A 26,803-nucleotide genomic window follows, 5' to 3' on the forward strand; every position below is an offset into this window, starting at 1 on the left:
TGTAGCACCATATGAGGGTGTTGTTTCACACATGTCCCTACTGTAGGCTGTGTGTCCTGCCATTCTTCTTATCCATGTGGGCACATTTCACAATGACAGGATGTTAGTTATCTTGCATGTATGTGATGTACCCTTCTGATACCCCATCATGGTCTCCACTGTGATGCAGTGCATTTCACAGCAATGAAACATGAATGTGTACAGCATGCAGTTTGGGTAGGTGTGTTAGATGTGTGCATGGAATATCCCATAGCTATTACATGCCCAGTGTATTGGCAAGCATGAACATGAACCATACTCCCTGGCTACAGGCTACTGCCTTGGTGGTATCTTGGAGGGACCTACATAAAAGTGTGAGGGAATTGATGTCAGTGGCCACAGCTGTGGCATTCATAAAGGGTAAGTGCAGCATTACGGTACATCAACAGTAGAAGTCCACAATACTACAGCTTATGCACAACTGTTTATTTCTACTACACAGCAACAGACTATGTATATGCCATCTCAGATATACATGATCTACCTGTACAGATGTGGCTGCATACACAAGAGTGGTCTAATGATGTGCCCTGGGGCCTTACCTGCACACTCCTCAGCCAGTGTGTTGGTGGCACCCACCTCCACATGCCAGTTGTTGGTTCTGTGGGCGGGCCGGTGCCACAAGGCTGCTGAGAAGCTCCTCCACATGAGTCAGGAGTGGATGGATGGCATGCCCTCCCTGTTGTGAGGTGTTCCCCCCTTCAGCAGCTGCACACCAACATACATGAAGAAGCAGGTCAGTGCAATGATGCCGGACCTGTTCATAACTGCGTTTATGCAGGCTGACATAATTGACCCTGTGGACTAGATCGTTCCACAGGGCGGTCCTCTCCTGCTCATCATGGGCTGTCCTGCCAAAAAGTAGCAGGTAGTGCTGTATCAGGTGTGTCAGGATTACCTCAGTTTCTGCAGCACTGAATGCTGGTAATCTTGCACGAGCCATCTTCCATGGAAGACATAAAGATGGAAACAGGTCTGAGCAACTCATACAGCAGGGTTACCATAGTTCTTAATACACATCTCTGTCTCCCCCACCATATCAGCTACAACAAACCGTTCACACAATGCAATTGGTATGTTGACAACTTACCTACCATTGGGATATATGTTACATTGTACCACGCTTTGCGCTACGTGTTTGTACCATGCTTTGTGCTATGTGTTTGTAGCCATGTTCCCTGTGGGACATTATCTTTGCTGGCCTGTTACAGACTATTTCACCTGCATGCCATTGTCAGTGCCACTATGGTTCCACATGTGCATGTGGTATGCATGCTATGTGATTGCTGCACATCTGCCATTCTGTGTTATTGGGGATATCTATGCATGCTGTTGGACATGTTCCAGGATTGTGTGGACTATTACAGCCCACATATGTTCCATAACAGTGACACAATAGCATGTGTAGGGGTTAGTTGCCAGCAGAACCAACTTTCCCACCTCATTTGGCCATGTTACCAGGCCACATCACATCTGGGACCCACCATGGGACCTTTTCATCTACTGGTCCTACACTACCTTCAGGTGGAACCACCTCAGGAGATGATATACCCCCTCCACGAGCACAGACAGACACAACCCTGTCACCCAAAGTCATTTCCAGGGTCAGGTGCATAGAGAGCTCCACAGAGACATGGGGGGCTTGCTACATCGCCTGGAGCCCTGCAGTACACATACACAGGATGGACATGCTTGCTCCTCCTGCACAGCCCACAACCCAAGCACCTTTATGACCATGTAGATGTTGTCGTGACTGTCCATGGGTAGGGATCTTGATCCCATTGCTTCCATATGGGGGCTCAATGGTGTACACATGCCAAACAACATTCCCCATCCATAGTGTTTACACACCAAATGTGTCATATACCAGCCCTGCATGTTGTCTTTTCTGGCTGCAGACACAACCTACATACTACAATTTGCCTACTAGCCTTCACTAACATACAAATCCCACCTTCACAAACAAATGCGATGTGTTCTCAACATGGGTTACACACCACACGTCAAAGTCTATGTTGCACCCATGTACTGCTGTATATATATGTTGTGTATTAATATGCATAATGCTCTCTCACACATACCATGGAAGGGGACATGTATTTACATATATATGTGTGTGTGTGTGTGTGTGTATATATATATATATATATATATATATATATATATATATATATATATATATATGTGTGTGTGTGTGTATAAATATGTAGAAGAATTATGTGTGTGTGCATGTGTGTATATATATATATATATATATATATATATATATATATATATATATATATATATATGTAGGCATACACACGTATATATGTCTGTGTGTGTGTGTGTGTGTGTGTGTGTGTGTGTGTGTGTGTGTGTGTGTGTATATATATATATATATATATATATATATATATATATATATATATATACATGTTCATATAGGTGTCTATATATATTGTGGGTTGTTTATGTACCTATATCTACATGAGTGTCTGTATATCTGTAGACATACAAGTCTAATTATATATCAGACATATATTTATCTATATGGGGTACATACAGACATCTGGTTTACACTCTGTAGCTCTCTTTCCTTCACAGCTACACTGTTCTGCCTTGCTGCAACACAGACAGGTGTCACATGAGAACACAGACTAACATTAGGGTGGTATATATGGTGACAGATTGCAGGTAAGCCTATTATACACCTATGGCATTTGTGCATGCTACATTACACATTAACATGACTGTCCTGCAAGTGGTGTGCTCTGTCTATCATGATGGCAGTACTTCCAGCACCAGCTATTGACCACACTAACATACCAAACACAGATATTATGGCTTACATATTTGTCATTCATTGCTGATCTACACAGCTGACAGGTATGTCCCACTGCCTACAGGGCAGACAGTATTGTCCAGAGCAGCTGTTCAGCAGAACATCATTACAGGAACAACTAGACAGGGCACATATAAATCATTCCACATCATATATCCTATTATTCTATACCACATACTACATTCAATTAAATACATATGTTTTACTGACCTGTTAATGTTTTTTGACAGCTGTGACAGCTTTCTGTTGTTTATGTTTTTGTTTTGTATTTTTTTTTTTTTTTTTTTTTTGTGTGTGTCTCTCTTTCTCCCTGTCTCTCCGCTAGCAGGATTGAGCTGGTTTGAATAGATTGCAGCATGGCTTTTGTTGGTGATGCACATGATCAGGTAATGGGCTCTGCATCAATCAGTGTGCACCACTTGCTAACTGAATGCAGCCTGCTGTGTACTACTTCAGATAACAACTGTCATGGCAACCCAGTACTATAAAATACTGACTCATGTGGGTGTTGCCCCTTAACCTTTCCAGTATGGAGGACATCCTTCCTGTATGTGGGCAGCAGTGTTACAGACAGCAGGTAGCAATACCTCTTACAGCAGGACTTGCCGACACAGGCCAACTACACATTTATATAAGGTTCCATACCTACAGACAGAGTGAGTAGTGTTGTTATGTGCATTGTATATTGCTAGTCTTACAATATAGTAGTTTATGATGGAATGCAGTCTGCCTGCATAGCTCTCAACTGTGGGCCTATCAACATGATGGTCAGTGGATTGTCTGTTAGGTTTTGTCTGTGCACCACACAGGTCTTGTCCTAGATATATCACTGGCAGTCTGTCTGTTGCATGCTGTCAGTACATGGCTACATCCATTTGTGTTTCTGATGTCTTATTCCTGCATAAGGGTATGCTGCAACAAATCCTGTAACACCAGCAATTTCCAGAGTGTGTCACAGCAATATTGCAAATATGGCCCTGTGTTCCTGCCTTTGTCCTCCACATATATGGCAGGCTTTGTCCTGCTGTGATACAGTTAGCGGTTGTAGGTAATGGCCTATCATTATTTACTGCTAGCATTCATCTCAGTCATATCGTGGACTCCCACAACATATGTTGGCAGGGTCCATACATATGGGGGCAACAGTTGGAAAACATATGTACGCCCTTGTACATTCCAGAGGTCAGTGTGTGGTACACAGTGTTCTTTGCCCTTGTACAACCTTTAATGGGGGAGGGGTATTCAATGCTATCAACCTAGGCTGTGATAACATGTTATGGATATCAGTGTTATGACACATTGAGGTATGTGACTGTACACTTTCATACGTTCCTCCATGGGAACAGTGGTGGGCTATAGCTTACAGTGTTACACAGAGTTCAGTTAGTCAGTGTGATTGTGAGATGTTAAGTTGAGCAATGTTATGTGACAGATACATTGACATTACCACAACTAATACATTTCCCCCTAGGGCTTGACTACAGGGTGTAATTGGAGGCTGCTGAACTATATCTGTAATTGCTGATTGTTACTTATCTTGAAGGTTAATCTTTTGTCTACTGTTGTACTAATTGAAGGCCCTGGCCTGAACAGCATAGTGTGTTATATATCCACATTGCTTGTATCTACTGTTTTGTGTGGGCCTTGCATTTATCACTGATTACATATTTCAAAATCTATGTGCTGTAAGTAATGGCATACATTATTGTATAGTACACAAATTAAAGGTTTTCTGTGTATGCATACCTGTGTGTGGTGTCATGTCCTTTGAATTGTGAGTGGGTATATGTTTAATGTAAGTATTCCCATTTGTGGGAATGGTTGCCACACTACACATTTCACAGGTGCCAGTTACAGGGCTTGTGGCTGAGGGATATACTTTGCACCTAGTATTTCCACACTACTTCTACATATGTATGGCTACTGATTTTGTCTGTGTATGTGTATATACCTATATATCTCTTTATATCTGAATATATTTGTCAATGTATAGATGTGTGTGCATATTTGCACCATTGTCATGTGTACTCCTTCCACATTGCACATTCCCTACAGTAGAATGACTTTTCTGCATGATATGTTACAGATATTGCCCTGACATTTTTCAGATGAATTGGCTTACTGTTAAACCATTGCAGCTGTGTTGTGGAGGGTCCTGGAGTCAAAAACTGCATGTGCTGGATATTGGATTGCACAGCATATCCGTTAGGGCTGTGGAGGGGGTAACACAGCACTAATTACCAGGTATCCCTCATTTGAGCCCCCACCCCCATTAACAGTGCATATGGTCTATTATGTTGTGTGAGTGGTTCAGGATTTTGTTCCCATGTGGAAATGCTATACACATTTCAATCTGTATATATATATATATATTTATGTAAAACCTCTCTCTCTCTCTATATATATATATATATATATATACGCATACATATGAGCATACTTATCTATCTATATACAATTGATGTTATATGATTATTTGTGAGTCATACATATATATGTATACGTATAGCTGTCTATCTGTCTACATTTACAGATATATATTTGTCCATATGTCCATGCATGTTTGGTTCATAAGTTTGGCCTGTACCTCATTCTCTTGGCAAATGATATGGATGATCTCAGGATTAAAATCAGTAACTAATGATAACACATTTGTGTTTCAGACTTCAACTCCTTAAAAAAATGTGCTTTAATACATATAACTGTTTAACTAGCAATGTTTTAAGTGTATAAGAGCAATATTTGACATATATCCCTATTTGTACCCACATATTGACACACTTTGTCCAGAATTCTTGCATTAAGAGGTTGTGTGGTATGATATTACTACATTTTCTGTACTGCTGAATGATTGTGCTGGATGATATGTTTGTGAAAACATCAGAGTGTTGTATGTCTGCCATGGCTTAGTGGTTAAGCACTTTGTGTATGGTGTGCAGGGTCCTGTGTTCGAGCCTTGAAAAAGCTGTTTATTTTGTTGCTGGGCAGAACAAGGGCCATTGGCTACAGAGTGATTAAGGCAATTTTAAGCAGTTGTAGGTGGGTTTGTGTGGGTCTGCGCAATGGTAAGCACCGCTAACTTCCGGTCACAGTTTCTTACACTCAGCTTCTAAATTGCTTAACCTGTGTAGGTAGTGCTTACCCCAGAAGAAACAGGCTTAAACCCACTTACTGCTGCTTAAAAGTGCTTACTCCCACTTACCCCATGCTAATTTCTTTAATAGAAAAGAAAAAGGGGTTGATAGGAAAGTGGTGAAAAAGGGGCACAAAGAGGGGAAGACAGTAGGGAAAATAGCCAGGGATGTGCAGGAAGGGTGTAGGGAAGGTCCATAGCTGTCCATTTCTTAAACAACAGCTGTGCATATACACTGAATTTGGAGGTAGATTTGGACACTCAAACCCCTGGTAGGGGGTGAGGACAATGATAATTCAGTGGGATGCCTATTAGACCAGATTACATATGTCCAGTGAACATGTGTGTGAAATGGACAGCTACGTATGGGGCAAAATTTTTTGTGGGTACAGATTGCCCTTTTTTTTTCTTTCATGAGAGAGTGGGATGTTGGGGAGATGTAGTAGGTCTATTTGAGGAGGTAGGTTGGGTAGGTTAACAGACAAGACAAACAAGACGCATACAGGGGAGGTATATGACATATGTGGGGGGTAAACACCTTGGATGGGGAAGGGTGTTTGAAAGTCGCAAGCCCATGAGCCCTCAAATGGAAACAGTGAGACTAACGTCCCCACCCATGGGCAGTCACCACTGCACCTTCACGTCCCCTAGGGTGACTGTGCTGGGGGCTGGGTAGGAGGGGTAGGATCACAGTCTAATTGTACCACGCAGCCCTCAAGCTGATGTAGTCAGTCTCGAGACTCCCTCTTGAGCTCCCTATGCAACACGGCCCAGACCTGACGGCAGGTGACAGGTACCTCTCCGCCCCACCCAAAGGTGGTGCAGGGCCAATGGAGGAGGTCCCAGGCTGGGCCGCAGACATGCTGGTGCCTGGTGCCATGGCCAGCTGAGGTGGGACAGGTGGGCCCGCTAGGACCAGCTTTCCTATATGAGCTATGGTGTTGCAGTTTTAAGAATGATATGGGTTAGTAATAGTCAACAGCATTCAGGTTTAGTTATAACAGCATGCATATCTATTCCCAAGACAACAGTTGCAGAGCAAGCAGAACACATGCATATATGGGACAACAGTGGCCATTACAACAGCATGCATGTTTCATTGATGGCAACAGGCCACCAGTATGGGGGTATTTTAACACGGCACATGCATAAAACCAAATATGAATATTTGTAAACCAATAGGACATATGTCCCAACAAAAGTATGGAGTGTACACGTACCCATTGAGGTGTTTAATTGGGTTATTGTTGCACATATGGTGGGGGTGAGAGAGAGAGGTCAGTTAACAAATAATACATCCCTGTAGTTTTCATAATTTTCTTAGTCACTGCAGTGATCTGTCCCTTACATGTATTATTACACTACCCAATGGCCTTACTTTGTACAATGGTATGTTTGTAGATTAGTATATACGTGGACTGTGTCTTACATATAGTCGACACCTCTTACCTGTTATAGCTGTTGAGAAAATCATTGTTAATAGTACCTGACAAATTCTACACATACTCCCAGATGCCATGCTTTTAGACAAGAAAATGAGTGAACTGTTTTGTAACTACAGTCTACACCTCTTACCTGTTATAGCTGTGGGGTAAATCTTTGTTAACACTACCTGACAAATTCTACACATACTCCCAGATGCCATGCTTGTAGACAAGTATATTAGTGAACTGTGTTGTACCTACAGTCTTCACCTCTTACCTGTTATAGCTGTGGAGAAATCTTTGTTAACACTACCTAACAAATACTACACATACTCCCAGATTCCATGTTGATGTTATATACATACCTAACATTCCATTATTGCAGACACTCTGGTCAAGGCTTGACAGAATGCAGGTGTTACTGTGACATATTTTGGAATAGCTGTCATACACTTTGGGTGAGATGCTACAATGACTGGTTTGCCATATAAATTCTCTTTTTATGTTCAGGTCTGACTATCCATTATATGTCAGTATAAGATGCTTACATTTCCTGGATCATCACACTTATTTGTCAGGGGAACAGGTTACTGGGCAGAAGATTTGGGCCTGTTATCTGGACATGCTGGACAGATCAGAACAGTTGAGGGGTATGAGTATGCAAACAGATTACTACTTGAACATTCTGCCACAGTCTGTAGAGTTGATGGTTATGATTATGCTTACAGCTTACTATCTGAACATTCTAGCAAAGTCTATACAGTTGTTGGGTCTAATTATGCATACAGCTTTCTATCTGAACATTCTCGCAAACTCTGTACAGTTGTGGGGTATGATTATGCACACAACTTACTACCACTCCTGGGATTCAAACCCCTGCTGTGTGTGGTAAAAATATTACAGCTAACATCACAGTACACTGTGCTATCAAGGAATTGGTGTAAAGCATTTCAATGGTTTTTGTCTAAGTCTCCCTCAGTTGTTCTATATGATTGACCTCTTGGGACTTTCAACATTGTTATACTGAACTTCCTACACATTTTAACTGCGTTCAACAATGTGGGTAAGACTGCTTAATACAACAGTACTATTTACAGAATGCAACACTACAACAACATATGAAAGCAGAATGTACACAAGCACTCCAGGGGTTATACTTTTATTCACAAGATATTACACCTTTATTTCAAAGCAAACTATATGACAGTCTTCCTGCCATATTGTCTGGTTTATTCAGTACATCCCATACACAATACATTTGTATACTGGTACAACACTTTCCAGAACTGTTATATTTATTTGTTATGACAATACATGCAGGAATATTACTGACCTGCCTTGTGATGCAACCTTTGCAGCCTAGCAGCATGGGCTTGCAGGTTTGCAGCCCACTCATCTGCAGCTGTCAGAGAAATACAGTGATATTTAACAATTACCTATCCATAGTATACACAAACTAGGCAATCATTATCTACGTAGTAGAATGGGTACTTAGTGCTGGGGCATTGGCCATCTGCCTTGCTTCTTGGATCCACGGGTCCAAGAGATCACCCCTCCACCACTTCAGGGCAGCATGGTGATGCCTGACCTGCTCATCAGTCCAGGGGATACCAGTGGCACTGTTGAGGTCACGGGCGAGACTTTCCCAGGCCTCCACTTTATACTGAGAGCCCTGGTACTGGCCCTGCAGTAGTCTCTCCTTCTGGTGCTTTACCAGGAGCCATACCATGAGTCCAGATTCATGGTATGGCTCCTGGTGTTTTACCAGAAGCCATACCATGAATCTGGACTCCTGGGTGCCCCAGCGCTCCGCTCTAAATTGATTGCCTTCCCCAACTCCAGCTATTCTGCCTACTGTAGAGAGCTGCAGCCAGGTATGGGAATTATTGGCACCTGTGGGGTTTAAATACACCCAATTTCCCACACTTTCCCATGACTGGACAGTTTTGCAAAGGCTAAGCTATGGGCACATCTGCTTACCTAATGTTAGCATTGCTTAAAGGGGCATACCACTGGGCAGATTAAGTTAGCCGGCCTACACATCGCTTACACCATGTAGGCTGACCTGTGCAATGCTTAGCGTTGCTTAATATCTATTTAGCATTATATTTTCCTTTTGACATTGATGTATTATTTGTTACATGTTATATATGTGTCTGGTATCTGTGATTCCTGTGTACGTATACTGTATGGCATCCTGGGGACTTCAACAGTTTATTACAATAATGCCTCACATCTGGCCTCACTGCAGTACTTCAGTTCACATATTTATGTTATGTAGCAGGTTATACAAAATCACACTGTACATTGATTCATTTTACATGTTCAGTTTGATTCTCCTATGGTGTGGATTTGTTTGCTGACACCTTAGTCTTATGTACTGCTATGATGGCTTAGTGGTTAACTACTGTGACTGCAGTATACAGGGTCTTGAGTTCGAGCCTTGACAGGCTGTTTATTTTGTTGCTGGGCAGAACACGGGCCATTGGATACGGAGTGATTAAGGCACTTTAAAGCAGTTGCAAGTGGGTTTGCATGATGGTAAGCACTGCTAACTTCCGGTTACACTTTCTTATACTCAGCTAGCTTCCATATTGCTTAATCTGTGTAGGCAGTGCTTACCCCCATGCAGACGCACTTAAACACGCTTACTAGTGCTTACATATGCTTACTACTGCTTACTTGTGCTTAAACCTGCTTACTAGTGCCTTATTCATTATGACACTGATACGTCCCATGTGCATTTCCTGCAGTACTCTAGTTCATAAATATGTTTTTTTTAGTGGGTTTTGCAACTAACAAATTGGTTACAACATGCTTTGCCATGTAAAATAGACTGCGCTGCAGTGGGACTCGAACCGGGAATGTCTGCTCATTAGGTGGATGCTCTGCCCACTACACTATTGCTGTGCTGCTTCATTTGCATTTATCTTCCTTGTTATCCTCTTCATAGGTTCATAGGTTCATAGGCTGGTACTAGGCTATCAGCCCTAGGGCCTATACAAGCCTAGCCATAACAATTCCCTGGCTATTTCTTCCCACATTATTTACTTTCCTGGACCCCTGTCTAGCAGGGCGACTGACGTGATCCCTGGGGTGAATTTCCTTTCTCCCATCCAATCGTCAAGGTTCCTCTTCAAGAGGTCCAAAGAGGCACTCTGCTTTACATGTATGGGCAATCTATTCCAGAGTCTGGGGAGTCTCTGGGTCAGGAACCTATCTCTCCAGCATGTTTTGTTTATTGTGATGACAAGGTTTAGATCCCTGGAGCATGTAGCTCTGAGGGATTGGGATTTCTTTAAGTGTAGCATGTCCAACAGCTCTGGGTTTGACATGGCCTTGTATGTTAAGCAGAGATCGCCTCTGAGTAGACGATATGCGACAGAATATAGCTGGAGTTTTTTAAAGCGGTCAGCGTAGGGCATCTGCTTTAGGCCTGTGATTCTTTTAGTGAGGTATTTCTGAGGCCTTTCCAGTTGTTGCAGATGTCTTGAGAGGTACATACCAAATGGGGCATTGTATTCTATAATGGATCTAATGAGGGATGAGTACAGTGGGACAATGACCTCCTTTTTTCTGGATGAAAATCCCTTTGTGATGAGGTGTGCCACATAGAAGGATTTCCTGACTGTTGTGGTGATGTGGTTATCGAAGGTGAGACCACTGTCCACCTGTGTCCCTAAGTCTCTTATCACACTTTCTGTGTTTCGTGTACTGCCACCTATATGGTAATTCATGGATACATGTTTTTTCCAAAGGGGATAACAATACATTTCTTGGCATTGAGCTTGAGCCCATGGCTCTGGCACCGAGCATCTGTTTCTGTAAGGCCCTTTTGTAGAGTATCCACATCATTTGGGGATTCAATAATGGCTCCCAGTTTGCAGTCATCTGCAAACTTTGTTAGCCAGAGTCCCTTAGTGTTGACCTGTACTTCAGAGAAGTAGATGCCAAACAAGAGCGGCCCCAGGACTGAACCCTGAGGTACTCCACTTGTCTGGAGCTGGATTTGGAGTCGGCTACTTTTACAGTGTGGGTTCTATCAGTAAGCGATTTAGCAACCCATTGGGTGACATAGGGATTAATGCCCAACTTAGTAAGTTTATCTATGATTCCAGAGTGGGGGGTGGTGTCAAAGGCCTTGGCAAGGTCTAGATAGGCTGTGTGGACCACCTTACCCTTGTCTATGGCTCTGGAGACTGATTCAAAGAAGTCAATCAGGTTCAGGAGACAAAATCGGCCCTTCACAAACCCAAACTGGGTGGGGTCCAGCGTTTGAAGGTTGCCAATGTCTTTGTTTATAAGTTCCATGATAATATGCTCCATGGCCTTGCAGATAAGGCTTGTCAGACTGATGGGACGGTAGTTTCTGGGATCCAAGGTGGATCCCCCCTTGTGGATTGGGATAACTGTAGCTCTGCGCCACTCAGTGGGCATGAAACCTGAGGTGAGGCTATGATTAAACATGACACTTAGGTGAGGTGCCAGTTCATATTGTAGTTCATGTAGTACACAGCCCGGGATGTCATCTGGTCCCATGGATGCTGTATTCTTGGCTTTAGAGAGTGCGTTTTGTACCTGTGTGGCCGTTATTACTGGAATTTGGCAATCTTCCGGTATTGAGATGGGCCATTTAGGGGGTGAGAGGGGGGTGAAGTTGGTACTGAATCGATCTGCCAGGATATTGGCAATATCCTTCGGATCAGTATATTTAATGCCATTCTGTTTTAGCTCAGAGCAGATCTGATCTGAGCATTGCCATTTAGATTCTTGACATAGTTATAGAATGCTTTGTGGTTGTCTTTGGAATCTTTGGCAATTTTATTTTCGTAACTAGCTTTGGAGGATTTTATGAGGCATCTCAGTTTCTTACCGAGGCTAGTAAGGGAGTTTTTTGCATCCTGGGATTTTCCTCTTTTCTGCAAAAGTTTCTTTCTTTTGTTGTAAAGTTTGTTTATGGCAAGGGACCACCAGATTGGCTTCCTTTTTTTGGATGAGAGCATTTTGGTTCTATTTGGGATGGCACGATTCATGCATGAGTGGATGTGCTCGTACAGTGCCTTAGTGTAGGATTCAGCAGTTGAACTTTCAGTTCCCGTATGCATGGGTGTCATAAAGTTTGTCACTTCTGACTTGAGTAGCATGAAGTTGGCTTTGGAGAAGTTTTTTATGGTGGTTTCTTTACTGGGGGGTGGGATGTGGATGTTAAGGGTGATTAGCTTATGGTCAGACCTGACTAATGAGGGGGTGACCATAGATATGGAGCATTGATTTCCCATGTTGGTAATGACCAGGTCTAGGATATTGAAGCCCCTGGTGGGACTATGGATTAGTTGATCCAGGGCGTTGGAATTTATGAATTCCAAGTACCGTTGTGCAAAGGTGTTGGGACATGAGTAGTTTTCCCAGTTAACGGCAGGGTAGTTAAAATCACCCAGGTTCTATCTTAATATTTTCCAGTATGTTTAGAAAGGTGTAGTGAGAATCTTGGGGTATGGTGGGGGATCTGTAGCAAGCTACAATTTGGATTGCAGTCTTACCTAGTGTTAGTTGCACTTGGAGAATTTCAGACACATTGTGTTGGCCAACTAGCCTGGTGGTGTGAATATCCTTGGTGAATATTGACACTCCTCCACCTTTAGTGTTTCGGTCCTGGTTTGGTGGCCGAAAAGTGTGGTAAGAGTTGTAGCCTGGTATTGCAGGGGTGCTCTCTGGAGCCTTGAACCAGGTCTCAGTTACTGCACAGATATCGATGTTCTCCATTTTTAGGAGTGCCTCGAGAGAGTGCATTTTGAGGTTTAGACTTCTAGCATTGAGTAGCATTGCCTTCAGATTTTGCATGCTTGTACCTGTTACGGTGGTGGTTTTGTCCTTTGAAGTTTGCCTAAAAAAGGCACTATAGGGGTGGCAGCCTTTTAATCTGCTTTAACCGTAGCTAAGGGATGGGCACACCCATGCACCTATAATTAGCTTTAATCGGATTTTTTAAATAAATTAAAGAGTTTCTTCATTTTATTTTATGTACTGTTGCTGTTGTACACATGGGGGACTGTTGGTGGGGATATGCAGACACCTACGAGCAATCTTGCTCATTTCTTAACACTTTCTGCCCAAGGTGCGTTCCTCGGCCTGGACTATCTTAATCCCTCCAGTTCACCATCCCAGCACCATGTGTGAGTTCACTTCTTTCTTACACATTATCTCGGTTTCTCTTCTGCCCCCCCTGCACTTACATCCATGAGGCGGTTTGATTTGAACCGGTCCATCCAACCCTGACACACTGCAATCCATAATTCCATAATTTCATACCCATGGTTCCTCCCCCCTGAGCTCCACTTACACAGCAACCATCCATTCTCCGGTTGCTAGCCCAGCCATACCGCACCTCCACATATTGCCCTCTCTCCACGTCTCGGTACTCATCCAGTATACTGTCTCAACCCAAGCTTCTTCAGGCTCTTCATCCGTTTAGTCCACGTAAGTACAAGCCTTGCCTTGTTCATCTTTCAAGACACGTGTAAACATCGGATTGACTCACAATTTTTGGTTTGACCTGCCAGGGACGAACCTGTTTTTGTGTCAAGATTAGACTTAGCTGGTCTACACTGTTTCTCCCACTGGTAGCATCCTGCCAGGGGTTTGAGAAGCAGCGGTTTTCTCACACACCTGCCCAGCCTCATCTCCCACTTCTGCGGAACCGACGTCCCAGGTTTGACATTCTGAGCATGTAGCCCACCCACATGCCCCCTCGACGTGCACCATTTTTTATTATTTTCTTAAGTTTTTGCAATACTACTGTTCTCACATTATTATTGGACAGGAACCATTTTGTTAATTTACATAAACTGCTTGAAATAATGTATTTGAGCAATGTACAAATGGTTGCTTTTATTAATGTAACATGCCTGTCAGAAGGGGTCTTGATATTACATAAGACGACAGTGCTAAATAATACAGGGGTTGTTGGTGTTCTCCTTTTCATTCATTTTTAATGCTTTGTTGTCACGAAATTCGTTCTTGATATATATATATATATATATATATATATATATATACATATATATATATATATATATATATATATATATATATATATATATATATATATATATATACATATATACACACACACATACATGTACATAATTAAATACATTTCCTATACTGTTGAATGACTGTGCTGGATGATATGTTTGTGATAATATCAGATGTATGTGTTTCTGCCATGGCTTAGTGGTAAATCACTTTGCCTATATTGTGCAGGGTCCAGGTTTTGCAACTTGGGAGTGCTGATTATTTTGTTGCTGGACAGGACAAGAGCTGTTGGATACAGAGTAACTAAGGCACTTTTAGGCAATTGTAAGCGGGTTTGAGTTGGTTTGCGTGAGACTAAGCAATGCTAATCTCCGGTTACATATGCTTACATAGAGTTAGCTTCGATCTTGCTTAACCTGTGTGCGCATTGCTTACCCCGACACAAATGGGCTTAAACCCACTTATTAGTGCTTAAATATGCTTACTACCTCTTACTACCACTTACTAGTGCTACATTTTAGACAGTAATAGTATAATGGTTCTTGGGGAGGTGGGTGATTTAGAAAATATATGTTATCATTCATTACACAGTTTACCTTCCATTTGTAGCTATGATACTGTATGGGGCACATGTGATTATCAGTGGACTTTGCAACATTATGACACTGACACCTCACACCTGCATTAAATGCAGTACTGCAGTTCACATATTTATGTTATTTATTAGGTTATGCCAGAAAAAATATTTATCATAGAGTGATTTGAAGGGAAAATGGAATGTACTACAGTGGGACTTGAACCGGTAATGACTGCTTGTAAGGTGAATGCTCTGCCCACTACACTATTTCTGTACTGCTTCATTCGCATATATTTTGCTTTTTATCCTCTTACTGCTATTTAAGCTGCACTAACTGTAGCTAAGCAATGGCACCCCCCTGCACCTACAGTTGGCTGTACTCAGATTTTTAATAAAAAAAAATAGGGTTTCTTCATTTAATTTATATGTACTGTTGCTGTTGTACACATGGGGGACTGTTGGTGGGGATATGTGGACACCTATGAGCGATTTCACTCATTTCTTGACACTTTCTGCTGTTTTACATTGTAAGGGCATGTTTATTCTGAGAGCTTTGCTCTCAGACACATCCCCCTGCACTCGTATATGCTCTGTGTAAGCCTGGGAGCTCGGGCAGCGCGCCTTCATTAATATGCATGGTGCGCTGCCATCCTGCTCCTACACGGGTGCTTCCATGCAGGACTAAGTTAGTCCTGCACGGAAGATTAGTGAATCTGGGGGAGAGTTTTAAATCCCTAATGTTATGTCCTTGTCTTTTTTTTTTTTCTGTTTTGTTTTTTTTTTTTTTGTTTGTTTGTTTTTACCTCCTCTAGAATTGTGTTGAGACTTTTGGGATGATAGTTCTTAAGAATGCATTGATTATTTAAATGAATGCTAATGCAATTCCTGTTATTCTAATATCTTTCTAATATCTTTCTAAATTTATCATAGTGATGTTTGTAACTATCCTTGATGTTATACCTTTGTTCTGCAGTTATTTTTGCTTTGGAATTATGCTGAGAGGTTAGGAGGTTGGTAAGGGCTGTGAGAATGTTGCACATTGTCCAGATGTTTATTAGTTTTGGTCTGTTCATCAAAAATGTGGGTCCAGTTCAGTCCATCTTGTAGACATCTTGCATGGATGACATATTGATTTTGGCTGGTGTACACTCTTAAGTAGTCTCCTACCTTTTCTGCAAGCATGTTCCCACCATTCGCAATAGATGCAATTTTAATAGGAGCTCTTTTCCTTCATTCTCCACAACATGACTGAGTAGATTCTGAATGGATGTATTTCATAGGTGGGAGGGGGGGGGGTGTCTAGGCCATGATGTGTCATTCTGCCACTCTTCTAGTACCAGCGTCAGGTAAAGTTTTGCAAGTAACCTTTAAATCCTTACCATCAAAAAACCTGAGATGACACCTCAGTGGACAAGGCTTTAGTTTTACTTAGAAACCACTAGCCCTTTGGCAAATGGGACTATAAGTTTATGAATAGGTGAGACAGATTTGTTATGCAAAGGAAAAGGATCTCCTGCTCTTTAAGATATCTGTCATACCCATGACCTGGGACACCACTAATATCCCAAATAGTACACAGTGATACCACCTATACCCCTAATAGGACATATATCAATGTGGAATACTTGAATGCAGAATACGTGAATACATGGGACACAATAAAGTAACATGATATACCGACCTATACCAATCCTGGCAACATCAGAATTTGATGACTGTAACTACGTTATAATATGAATGCCATTTAAAAATGAAAATATCTAACCATAAAGGGATTTGAGCCATCCACTCTTTCCAGTTACACTACACTTCACACTTCTCTAATGTTAGCTATAGCAGGAAAGCATATAGCAGAGAATTGTTGCGCATTTACAGATTGTAAGCAAGGAAAAATACAGGACGCGAGGAATATGAACTCATGACTTTGTTGAGTGATATTCTCCTAGACAGTGCACTAAGAAGATGAACCACAGAAAAACTCACATTGAAGTTGTCAGGAAAGCACAAATCAAGTGATTGCCACACATTTACAGAATAGAAGCAAAAGAAAACAACAAGTCTCAGAAGATTTAAACCCATTACCCTGTTCAGGAGTATTCTACACAGCATGGCATTTTAAGGTGAGAGAATACTCACACTGTAAGAGTCAGGAATACATGTAGTAAGAGAACATTACACATTTGCAAAAATGGAAGCAGAACAAAAGGACAGGCCTCACTGGATTTGAGTCCATTATCTTGTTCAGTGATATTTGACTCAGCATTGCATTTACAAGGTGAGGCAATGAAGTACTGACATCAAAAGTGCCAGTGAAACACACAACAGGGGAATGTTACATACTTGTAAAATGGAAGCAGAAAAGTGAAAGCAAACATGCAGCCCTGAGAGGTTTTGAATCCTCAACTCTATGCACTAACACTCTAAGCACTTCTTTTATATAGTGAACCACTGAATAAGCCCTACTGAAAGTGTCATTGACAAACATAGATGTATTTACAGAATAGAAGCAAAAAAATTCAAGAAAAACATACAACCCTGAAGGGATTTGTACCCTCCACTCTGTACACTGCCAGTCTACAAGTCTCTTCATGATCAAGAAGAGCCATGAAAGCAGTCAACATGAAAGCATCAGCTTTACCCTGTTTTCTATTTGCCAGCTAAATATGAATGCTCAGTTCCTTTGCACAACCAATTGCAATCAAAGCCAATATACATAATACATAACAGTAAATGGGCTTCACTGCTGCTATACAAGGAGTAGTGCCATTTCCTGATGGGTATACATGGGCATCACTGTTACTCATCATGACCCATCATGCACAGTACAACTACAAAAACATAAGTTATTTAGAATCCCTTTTTGGCATGTGTGTGGTGTGTTTATCTGTTTTTGACCAGATTAAAGGTTGGAAATGTATATAGATGGCAGAAATGAAAAGTGGGAGTAAGCACAGGTTAGATCAGACAGTGAGCAAATAAGGAATGAGTAGGATGGTCATGGAGCAGAAGCATACCTCTCAACTTGTTAGCTGCAAAATTCTTACATAATGAAAGAGAAAAGGCTGAGAAGTGTTGTGTTATCATACATTCTCTGAAGGCTACGAAGTCTGAAACTCAAATATGTTTCATTAGTTACTGACTATAATCCTCACGGATTTACCCAAAAATATGAACCAAACAACTAGACATTCTGCAAATATCTGGTCATTTCAGAGGTATGGATGGGAGGCTTATCCATTTTTTTCTGGGATAGGTGCCCATTTTTTAAGATAGGGGATAGAAGGAGAAGAAAGAAAGGGAAGTCAGAAGAAACTAGGGGGTAGGTTAAGAAGCAGGGAAAGACAGACGTAACTGACAGGGTGCTGGGTAACACAATGAGAGAGGAGAACACAATGGTGAAGGAGACATCAGACAGCCTGAGGGAAGACAGTTGTGAGGGAAGGATTGTAAAACTTACAGGATTGGCCTCGACAAAAAAGGGAGAGGAACAAGTTGGAGGATGACTGAGTGATGACAGATGCAGTCTCTGCTAGCTGAGACACAGCAGAGAATTCCACACAATGAATTTTAATGTTAGTACTTTCGTCCACTAGCACCAATGAACTTCATCAGACAAATTACATCCAACAATTACATCCTTAAATAGGTCATCCATCAAATGACATCACTAGCATCCTCAGTATTTTTAGACAAAGTAACATATAAAATTCAAGTTAAAGTTTCCCAACATACATTAAAATTAATGATTTCTTAACTTATATTAAAATATGTTATAAATATCACCTATCCAGTGATTTCAGTTTAAGAAGTCATTTTATAGAGCAATAATCATTTCAACCAGGGAGGGCATGTGCATTTAATCTCAGCTGACATAGCAGCTCCCTTTCATCGAATTTCAATGTCCACGTACCACTCCCTAATATCCTCACAAACTTGTTCTATGACTAAAAAAGGAAGAAATGGCCAGAGTTTAGTGTTATATGCTTTGCCAAAGCATTGATTGTATTATGTTTACCAATATTATATAAGTGTTCATAAATGCTTTGCCTCAAGTGCCTTTCGGTTTTTCCTACATAAAAACCCAGACATGACTGACACTTGGCCAAGTACACCACACCCTTCACATCACAATTATATTTACCTTTTAATTTCTAAGTATAATTGTGCATCTCAAACTCATTTTCCACCTTAATGTGTTTACAGAAGTGGCACCGTCCACATTTAAACATCCCTAAGTTGCTAGTATAGGGTTTCCATTCCTTCTCTAATAGTCCTTTTAAATTACAGCCTTTTTAAGAATGACTTTCGGTTTCTCGCCCAAATCCGTCCTAATGGATGCATCCTCATTTATTAAAGCCCAATTTTTTAATAGGATATCTCTCAAAATGTCAGCATCAATAGAAAAAGAAGTAGTAAACCCTACATTGCATGTTCTTTCACTGTTTCATTCAAAGTACTGTTGGTAATGGCATGGACAGCCCCATCAATAGCTGGTCCCCTATGCAGTAAGGGTTTAAAATAACCCAATTTCCATTTCTTATCAACTTCAGCTATTAGTTGATCTATTAAGTATAATGGATAAGTCCTTTTAAAAACATATTTTTAAGGAGATCGCATTCCAATTTAAACTCTTGTTCAAGGGGAAATCATTTTAGCAGCCCTAACAAGTTGCCCTTTAACCACAGAATTTTTTTGATGGTAAGGGTGGGAGCTTTTGAAATGTAAAAAGGCATTGGAATATGTTGGATTCCTGTAAATCTTAGCCAAATGTCTTTTATTCAATTTATCTTTAGATAACTGGACGTCCAGTAAGGAAATAAGGTCTATTTCAAACTCGTATGTGAATTTCAAAAATGTTGTAAAGCCAGTAATGTTATCAACAAACCTGGCTGCTGTACCTATATTTCCTTTCAAAATTATAAAAATATTATCCAGGTAATGGGTATAGCTTGGTCTTTAAATAAAAATGCCTTTTTCCAAAAAGCCATCATGCAATTAGCAAAGCTCCTCCCACAAGGAGAACCCATCACTACTCTGTTTTTTTGCAAGTAAAATTCCTTATCAAACAAAATTAAGTTATTAGACAAAATAATGTTTAATAAATTCTCTATTAGGTTAACTTCATCTCCATCTATCCCTTTATCCAGCAGAAATTCTGTAACCCAAATTATACCCACTGTTTGTCAGATAAAGATATACAAGTCTCTAACATCAATTGTTAGGAAATTATATTCATCATTAAAATCCAGATTGTTAATTGCTTGTAAAAAAACCCACGAATCACAGCAAATTTGAGTTTCATGTTCAAGGTACTTTTTTAATTTATAGTCAACCACTTTTGCACATCCATAAGTAATTGACCTTCTCCCATCGACAATAGGTCCTAATGGTTGGTTAACTAAATCCTTATGGATTTTAGGTATTCCAAATATGACTGGTGTTACAGGGGCTACCATATTCAAGTAATTATAAGTGTTAATATCAATACTTGCTTCAATAAATAAATCATTAATAAGGCATCTTACGCATTGGTAAGCACCATTAACAACATTTCTAGACACTTTATCATAAGCCCCACTATCCAAAACAAGCTTCATCATACTAAGACAGTCGTCTTCATCCATAAAAATTAATCCACCCCCTTTGTCTTGTTTCATTGCCCTCACTTTTTTCTGCATTTAGCACTTGTAGTGCTTGCCTTTCATGCTGGGTTATGTTTTGCCTTGTGTTAGGGCTTAAAGATTTACTTAATGCAGCCCTAATGTCCATTTCACATATTTTTTTCAAATAAAGTCAGTGTTGTATGCATTGGTAGATTAAACACACTCATAATCCAGAAGCGTTGCTCAGACATACATATTTCAGTTGCAGGTGATAGGCAAAGGACAGCAAGTGCTATTGTATATTGGGAAATGTCCAGCAAAATAATACTTACAATTTGACATATATGGACCATGTACTGCTGCAGTGATACTAGTAGAGAGAAAAGTACGCAAGAAAATTTTCAGTGATAACACAGCTTTGAGGCAGGAGAGAAATGAACCCACAGACATCCTCACAATGTGAGGCCAAAGACACTTAACATGAAGATCCAATTGTCTACCTACAGAGGGGGAGGAATGCAGAAGCGCATTTCTAAAATTGCACAGTCATACTATCATTTTTGAGCTATGCCAGTGATGACAGCTGTGACAATAGTGTCTGAAAGTTATACAATTTTTAATGCCTTTCACAGTTTATATGAAAAAACAGACATATTTGTGACAGCATGTGTACTTGCCTAGTGCTGTCGTAGAAGCGCAAGTCTGCTTGTATGCATCTGTCTGTTCCTTTTAATGGCAACACATGCTATAAATATAAAAAGTGTAAACTGAGTGACATTTGTGGATGGCATGCAGTACCAGTCTAAAGGTTTACCTAATACAACATCTGTACTTGCAGTACATAGGTGGTGTCAGATGCCTAACTTCATCCTCCCTTTGGCATATAAGGTCAGGGTTGTGTCACTTCATCTCACTTTAATGCTGATGGCAGTGTTCCCCTAGGGGTGAATTCCAGATGAACTGGTGACAGCCTTGCTCAAACTATTCCTAGATTTACCTTTATACTGAGGTTCTTTGCAGCAGAAGTATCTTTGTCTCATCAACACAACCAATCTGTGCTCTAAAAGGAGCTCCATCCTCTCCTTTTCTCACCTTGAAGAATCTCAAGAAAAATGGCAGGGAAATGTTGCCCAAACCAGATCTTTTGTGTCCTATCTTCTGTGCAATAACAGGTATCAATGAGCACCTCATTTGTGTGATAGATGGCAAATTCATAAAATGTATGTAATGTATTTTTATAGTTCCAGTGGGCAAAACTAGAATCAGAGAGGCTGTAGCCAATTGGCACAGACTGTCAGGTGCTGTATATGACAGAAGAATGCCCAACAACCTGAAAAGTAAAGTGTACAAAACTGTGGTGTGACCAGTAAAAGTGAATGAGATGGGTGGTAGAATGCACACTGTGGAACAGATGAAGAAATGAGGACATAAGAGCAGAGGACAAAGTAGTTCCAATTGCAGAAATGGTAAATGAGAACAGATTATGGTGGTTTGGACACGTGCAGAAAAGCAGAAGATAATCTGGTGAAGAAGATTTGGGACAGACAGGAAGAAGGCAAAAGGAAATGAGGGCATCCAGCAAAGATTTGGATGGACTGTGTGAGAGAAGACCTATGACAGTCAGCCTTGAGTGATAAAAGAAGGCAGAAGAGCGGCATTGAATAGAGAGGGATGCTAGATGACACGACATTCTGACCCCTTGCTGAAAAATGGGGAAAATGGGGGGTTGATGATGATAACGAATGCTGGAAGGATGAGTTGACACAATCATGGAGAGCAGAGTGCCTTTTTTGACAGAGGGAGTGTAGCCACTGCATCCCTCACACAGACCATGGACACAGTATCTATGCACATGGATGTCTAGGATACACAAAAACATCTGACATGGAACAAAGAGATGTGGGCACTTCTGATTAAGGAAGTGTGATGGGCATCAGTTGACAGAAGTCTGAATCTGCCCCTATCTTAACTATATGGGTTATATCCAACACAGAATACAACAGCAAGACATCTTCTAATACTTAGGGGCTCCATCCAAATGCCCAGCTCATTAGGTACCAAGCCCTTGAGAGCTTTTATGCCACCAGTAAGAGGGAGGATAGAGCCTGGAAAGTGAACAATGCTGAGTAAATCCAATTTAATGTCCACAATCTAGCAACAAAAAAGTCAAAACATAAAAGGGATAGAGGGAGTAGCTACTGCAGCACTGATCATTCGAACATCTAATGTTATGGCAAGTTTACTTACACAACTGTGCTATGTTTATCATTTCATCATTTGTTACTGCAACAGTGGTCAAATTCTGAAAATAGCACAGTTCATCATTTGATCACTGCAACATTGATTAAATGATGAACTGTGCTATGTTCATCATTTGATCACTGTTGCACTAGCCTTAGCTATATGAGTAGAATACCATGATCTATAGAAACTGTGGAGAAGGAAGGCTGAGGGTCCAGGAGCCCCTGGAAATTGGTCCTAGCAAAACCTGATCTAGATCTGGAAAAGGAATCAAGTACGTAGTTCTTTGTAAATGTATGTAGAGAAGACCAAGTTACTACCTCTAGAGTACATCTAGGGTCTACCTCTTTCCAAAAAGCCACTTATGAAGCCAAGGCCCTAGTAGAATTTTCATCAACATTGCTGGGACTTGACTAGTTACGATTGGTATAACAAACAGTAATAACATGGGATGAACATTTGGAAAGTCTTCTTTGACACAAATTGTCATTTTTTATTGCCTTCATAAGAAATACATAAATGATCATAGTTTCTGAATGTTCTATTTCTCTTTAAATAATATCTGAGTTGTCTGTGGACATCCAAGGTATGATGAATCCTTTCTAACTCATTATTAACTTCTGAAAAGAAGGCAGTGAGGTGGATAGCTTGGGTCAGAGTAAACCTGAATGCCACTTTAGGCATAAATGAAGAATTACTTCTCAATGAAACCCTATTTTTGTGGAAAATAAGATAAGTTGACTCACCATGACAGCTTACAGCTCAGACACCCTTCTTGCAGAAGTCAGAGCAGTCAACAAAACTGTTCCCCATGTTGAAAACCTCAACTTAGCCTGATGAACTGGTTCAAATGGAAGGAGTTAACTTTTCCAGAACAAACTTACGATCTCAAAGATGAGTCATCTGTTTTCTAGGTGGATGGATATGCAGGACTCCTTTCAAAAACATTTTTAACACTGGAATGCCTTGAAAGGAGGGAATTTATGGGCAGATGTGATGAAATGACTGACAAATAAACCTTGATAGAGGAGTAAAAAAGGCCAGAGGATATTATCTCACACAAAGATTGCAGAACCAGGGAAACATTAGCCTTAAAAGGTTCCTGGTTCCAACTAGAAAATCCGGTACTTACGTATTATCACAACCACATTTTTGCGGTTGCGAAAAGTGCCTACCTGCGAATAAATGAGTGGCTGAACCATTTCTAACTGCTAATTATAGTCCTTACTACTGGCCAAAAAGTGTAGATTACTTTAAGGTACAGGAATAATTTAAGAAATACTGTTCCTGTTTTGCGTGCATTACAGATGCACGCCCGCTTTTCATGGCTGGTGTCGTACTGTCTATACAAAGAACCGTTAACACTTACTCACCCACATGTAATGGTCTGCCAGACAGGTCAGACACCTTAGTAATACCTATTTTAACACTTCCCATAAAATCATCCGGCTTTTTTTTCACATGGTACATTATATGACATGAACCTTTGTCCCACCGTGTAATGGCACTTAACTTGCCTGGTTTGCATTGCTTTCTGCATATTTTGCATACGTTAGCAACCAGCAGTGAAACCAGAGAAATGGTCACAAGTGTGGATAATTACAACTTCAACATGGCTGTGAAGGTTTAACATGTAAGGATATGTAAAAGTCGTTAGACTTATTAGCAATGCTTTTTGTTACCGAAAGAAAAAAGGGAGAGTCTGATACTTTGTCAAATAACTGCAATCGGAGATAATTCAGAAAATCTCACACTATCCGTATTTTGCTTTTGGGCCCAAAAAATGACAATAATTGCTACCTGCTGTTAAATCGATGTTAACCTATCAGTTCGAATCATTTACATCAGCAGAAAGCAGGATGCAAGATTTGAGGTGTCTGTAAGGCACGCAAAACAGGAAAAGGATTTCTTAAACTGTTCGTGTTCCTGAAAAGTAATGTACATTTGTTTCCAGTACTAACAGCTTAGAGTAACTGTTTCAAGTGTTTCCTGCATTCCTATCTGTGCAGGTATGCGCTTTTCGCAACCGCAAAAATGTGGTTGTGATAATACATAAGTACCGAAAATCCTTTCCATTTACTAATGTATCATTTCTTAATAACATGTTTCTTTGACTTCAATACCTGCTATACATCTTCAGAAAATAGGATACTAAAAGTTTTTTAAACTATAATTCGGGCAGTTATCTAAAGATGTTTCATGATGGGGTATATCAAACAACTTCTGTCTTGTGCGATTAGATCCAACCAGTGAGGAAACTCCTTGTAGTTTTCCTTGGCCAGTTTCAAAACAAGGGAGGACCACTTTTGCCTGGGCCAGAAGTGAGTCAACACAATGATGTTCCTTCTGAAACTTTAGCTTGACCCCTGGACATCAGTGGAAAGGGTAAAAAGTCAAAACAGGATAATTCTTGTCCAAGGAAATAAAAATTTAACTGCTTTCCATGCTTGCTTAAAAGGAATCCTGGAGCAGAATTTTGCCACTTATTTCTTCTGACTGTAGGTGAAAAGATCTACTTGAGGTGCTCCCCACAACTAGATCATATTTACATTTGTAAGGATCTGTCCTGGTTCTGCAAAGCTTGTCTGACGCTATGTCTTGCTCTGATGGAAGTAAGATACCTCTATAGTGAAATTGTGCAGAATTGCTATATCCCAGGCAACTATGGCTAATCTACAAAGAGGGCAAAATCTGGAGCTCCCCTGTTTGTTTATGTACCACTTCACTGTGGTTTTATCTGTAATAATTTCTAAAGGTCAGGGAGCCAAAGAAAATTGAGGAAACTGAGAGCTTTAATGACTGCCAACATCTCTTTTAAGTTTACCTATTCTGGTCTTGTTCTAAAGATCTGGAACTTTTACTTACAGATGCACCAGTCCCCAACAATAGTCTGAGGTGTCTGTAATTACAGACTGCTAAAGCTGTAAGGGTAAATGGGAGACCTGGATTTTTTTTTTAAACAAGAACCATCTTAATTGAATTATCACTTATAACAGACAATCCTACATTTATACAAATGAAAGCATGAAAACAAACCATATTGACATATTTTCAGTTGCAAACATTATACATCACAAATAGTCTCATATACAGCCATTGTCTAGCTAACATTACATAGCTCATTCAGTTCTTGCCTTCCAATAAACCTCATCCCTCCAGCAAAACATTCTTCTGCATGTATTATTCCTACAATTCCCATTTTCTTTCCATGCAAGTTGCTCATAGCCTTTTCTAGAGATCCAACTTCCATTTATTTTATCTCTGTTAACAATATTCACTACTTCTAGTACAGCTGATTAAGACTTTGACTTCCATTTTCTTTTAATTGCCTTTTTGGTAGCCATCATAGTTAGACTCGGCAAGGCCTTACTATGTTTAGGTAATTCCAGCTCTGTATCATAACTCAGAAAAATCATTTCCTTGGTTACAAACATTTGCTCGCCCAATATTTCTGACAAAGTACTCTGCAGGGAATTTTTAAAGTCTGCCAGCTTATTACACTCACAAAAAATATGTTCTCAAGTATGTCTTTCTTCCCCATTACACATATATCATTTGCAATCTACTTGAGGAAATGTTTTTTGTAGTCTTCTTTGGGTATAAAAAGGGTCTATATTAAATCAGTGAATGCTTAAAATAGTGGACATTAATTGATCGATCCTTAAACAGAGAAACCTGACAATCCCGAAGACAGGGAACAGTGATTTTTTTTCCCAGGGAAAAAAAATCGCTGTTCCACCAAACAAAAAAAAAGTTCAAAACACAAAATAAACACCCGGTTGTGGGGGGCTGTGCTCCCCATGCCCCCCTACTTAAATATACCAACTCCGAGATTGCACCACAGTGGAGGAAATGGCAAAGTCCCGAAAACAGCCCAGTGATTCTTTTTCCCTGGGAAAAAAATCTCTGTTCCGTGTCTTTGGGATT

The sequence above is a fragment of the Protopterus annectens genome, chromosome 12.part0, assembly GCF_019279795.1.
Source record: "Protopterus annectens isolate FY-2018-M chromosome 12.part0, PAN1.0, whole genome shotgun sequence".
Lineage (NCBI taxonomy): Eukaryota > Metazoa > Chordata > Ceratodontiformes > Protopteridae > Protopterus > Protopterus annectens.